This window comes from Capricornis sumatraensis, chromosome 1, assembly GCF_032405125.1.
Source record: "Capricornis sumatraensis isolate serow.1 chromosome 1, serow.2, whole genome shotgun sequence".
NCBI lineage: Eukaryota > Metazoa > Chordata > Mammalia > Artiodactyla > Bovidae > Capricornis > Capricornis sumatraensis.
Window position 1 is genome coordinate 191,280,944 of NC_091069.1, and position 4,041 is coordinate 191,284,984.

Genomic DNA, 4,041 nt, shown 5'->3' on the forward strand with positions numbered 1-4,041 from the left:
TTAAAAGATGCTTACTCTTTGGAAGAAAAGTTATGACCAACCTAGATAGCATGTTAAAAAGCAGAGACATTACTTTGCCAACAAAGGTCCATTTAGTCAAGGCTATGGTTTTTCCAGTGGTCGTGTATGGATGTGAGAGTTGGACTGTGAAGAAAGCTGAGCGCCAAAGAATTTATGCTTTTTAATTGTGGTGTTGGAGAAGACTCTTGAGAGTCCCTTGGACTGCAAGGAGATCCAACCAGTCCATCCTAAAGGAGATCAGCCCTGGGTGTTCTTTGGAAGGACTGATGCTAAAGCTGAAATTCCAATACTTTGGCCACCTCATGTGAAGAGTTGACTCATTGGAAAAGACTCTGATGCTGGGAAGGATTGGGGGCAGGAGGAGAAGGGGACGACCGAGGATGAGATGGCTGGATGGCATCACTGACTTGATGGACGTGAGTCTGAGTGAACTCTGGGAGTTGGTGATGGACAGGGAGGCCTGGCGTGCTGCGATTCATGGGGTCAAAAGAGTCGGAGACGACTGAGGGACTGAACTGAACTGATTCATACCATGCTCTTCTGTGTGCCTACAATTCAGAAAGAATAAGGAGAACTTGGGGAAAGGGATACAAATGTTGCGAAGTAAAATCTATGCAGAAAAATGAAACTGACACGCCTCAACCAGGAAAAAAAAAACCTTTTAAAAGGTGACCCAGGGTCCACGCGGCCTCGGGCTGCGGGTGGAGGCGGCTCGCCCGGCCCGGGTCCCAGGGAGGGGCGTCCGTAGGGACGTGTGGCCCCTTCCCAATCCCATCACAAGGGTCTGCGGGCGCCCACAGGGGAGGGAGACCGTGTGTCCCCCGCGGCCGGCTCTGTCCACTCCGCCGCGCGCCGCCCGCTCCCCACCCGCGCAGCCGCGCCGATGGTCTGGCCCACTCCGGCCGCAGCCCACGTGGGCCGACGGGCGAGCTAGCGCGGCTGGCAGAGCGGCGCCGAGGGGCGGCCCGCGGGGTGCGGCTGGGCGGGCGGTGAAGGCCTTGCCACAGGTAAAGGGGGCGTGCTCCCTGCCCGGGGGCTCCAGGTCCGGCCTCCACCACCCTCCTCCTCCTCGGCTCTAGGCCGCGCCCCTGAACCGCGTGGCCCCGTAGGCCTTCGCGGCCCCGCGGAGGGCAACTTTAAGAAAAATGGCGCTGTCAGCCCAACAGATACCCAGATGGCTCAACTCAAGTTGAGTAGCTTCATGACTGCTCTGCAACTCAGAAAAGGTTTTCAGAGACCAGGAAAAACATTGTCGTGTGGCATTTTTGCTCAGCCCCGTGCGTCCTCTGAGGATTGCTTTCTCCAGTGGGGTTTTAGGACTTAGAGGACTTCCTCCACGTGGAATAGTTCCCAGTCCGCCAACTCAGGTAGGCGAGAGATTAATTATGCCCAAAGCACTTTGCTTCCTTCCGTGAATGAGCCGCCACAGAAGACGCAAAAGATGCCTGGCCTCGATCCTGAGCTGTCCCTAGAAGGATGGACGATGTGCCTCCGTTGTCCCCATTGCAGCCGATCTCCGATGAGGAGGCTGTTCAGATTATCGCAGGCTCTCCATTGCCCCTATCTTCAGTCACACTTCGAGACTATGTGGATCATTCCGAGACTCTGAGGAGGTTCGTGCTTCTAGCAGTGGATTTATCCAACATAGAAAAACATCCCGATGCAGCCAACCTCCTCCTGCGACTGGATTTTGAAAAAGACATTAAGCAAATGCTCCTGTTTCTTAAAGATTTGGGCATAGAGGACACCCAACTGGGACCATTCCTGACAAAAAACTATGCTATTTTCTCTGAAGACCTTGAAAATCTGAAGACCAGAGTGGCTTATCTAGTCAAAAAATTTCAGTAAGGCGGATATTGCACAGATGGTCAGAAACGCACCATTCCTTCTGAGTTTTTCAGTGGAGAGATTGGATAACAGACTGGGATTTTTTCAGAAAGAACTTGAACTTAGTGTGAAGAAGACTAGAGATCTGGTAATTCGTCTCCCAAGGCTACTAACTGGAAGTCTGGAGCCTGTGAAGGAAAATATGAAGGTTTTTCGGCTGGAACTAGGTTTTCAGCAGAATGAAATTCAACACATGATCACCAAGATCCCGAAGATGCTAACTGCAAATAAAAGGAAACTGACCGAGACTTTCGACTACGTGCACAACGTGATGCGCGTGCCCCACCACCTCATGGTCAGGTTCCCGCAGGTATTTAATACAAGGTTGTTTAAAGTCAAAGAAAGACATTTGTTTCTTGCCTATTTAGGAAGAGCACAGTATGACCCGACAAAACCTAACTACATCTCTTTAGACAAATTGGTATCTGTGCCTGATGGAATATTTTGTGAAGGGATGGCCAAGGCATCAGTACAAGACTTCGAGAAATTCTTAAAAACTCTTTAGTTTTTGATGAATGTTAAAATGTAATAATGTAAAGTGAATGTATATATGAATAAATATATTTTCAAAAAAAAAAAAAGGTGACCCATTTTTTCAACAAATAGTTACTAAGTGTGTAGGGCTTCAGGGGAGGAGTAAAAATGTAAAAGGGATGACCTCTGCCCTCAATGAGTTATCCGTTGAGTAAATACTTATTTTCATATTCCAAACACTTACTCAGAAAATGGTTTCAAGTATCTACTAAAGAAACATCAACATCTAACTTGTTGAGTATGGAGCAGTTAAGATAAAAACATGATTTTTGTTTACCATATAGAAATATGTAAATAACAGTATAATGTAAAAGCTTTACATCAGTCAGGATGGGCTGAGCTATGCTGTCATAAAAAGCAACTCCCAAATTTTGATCACATAAAATAATTTCTCCTTCATGCCATTTATCTTCTGAATATGGAGGATATCACCATCAAACCATTTCAGAAGACTGCATCTCATTCCCATGGTTGCCAATATACAACATGGACAGGACCAATATTAATATGTTTACTGTCCATGAATGAAAGATGAAAAGATATCACCCTCAATGTTTCCAAGTCAGAGTTTCAGAGTGACCTCCTAGAGCTACAGAAGGTCCATTGTTGAAGGCCTCCTTCTCCATCTGACTCTTCTCAGACCTCTCCTTCCATCCTGCCATGTGTAGAACTGGGCTCTTCGAAGTCTCATTCAGGCTACTCTTTCTGCCCAGAATATATCCCCTGACTCCCACAGCCACACCACTGCATAACTAAATCTAGTACTGGGTTAAGTTGGCAGCATAAATTAGACACAAAGGAGTACTTTCTTAAAAAGAAATTCTAGTCTTAGAAAACCAGAAGAGTAGTGCTCCTTTTAGCTGGAAAGTTCTAGTATGAGTCTTCCTGAATAGCATTTATCCAACATATCTCTTTGGGGCCCTGCTAGGTACCAACTCCTGTCCTGGGCACCAGAGATTCAATGCTGAGAATGATGATCTATTCTCTGCCTTCATGGAACTTTGCACAGATGTGGACATTAGTAATTAGTCAGATAATTACACAAAAGGATATTCCAAACTGCAACAGATGCTAGAAAGGAGAAAAATGGAGTGCTGTGTGTATAATGAAAATCCTGGGAAGGTTTACTTAGGCAAGTGGCATTTCAGCTGAAACCTGAGGGATGAATTGCAGTTAACTGAAGATAGGAGATGAACTCATGAACTAGGTCAGTAATTTTTTAAACTAAAAAAAAAAAAAAAAAAAAAATGGAATCCAGACTAATCCCAGACTAGTTCTACAGTTGCATCATTCTTAGTCACTAGCTTTGCATTCTTCTTCTTTCTGTTGGAAAATATGGAGTTATGAGCTGTGTACTCTGAACTGTACACATCCTTGAAGACACTTATTAAGGTGGGTTTTTTGGCCTGTGAATATCGTTTCTCCCATGTGTCTCTATGACCAAAAGTTGGGAACTAGTGGAGAAGATGACTTATCAAAGGGAATTCCAAGCTGATGATTCTACCACATGTCAGGAGAAAGGTCATTCACAGTAGAGAGTGTCAAATGTTACAAAACGTGATTTAACAATCCTTACTGGTATGATGTCAACAATAATAG

At 45.6% G+C, this 4,041-nt stretch overlaps 1 pseudogene; it reads left to right on the forward strand.

The window, feature by feature from the left end:
- The first annotated feature begins 1,166 nt into the window (after nucleotides 1–1,166).
- On the forward strand, nucleotides 1,167–2,413 carry LOC138091458 (transcription termination factor 3, mitochondrial pseudogene; annotated as a pseudogene).
- Nucleotides 2,414–4,041: the final 1,628 nt, after the last annotated feature.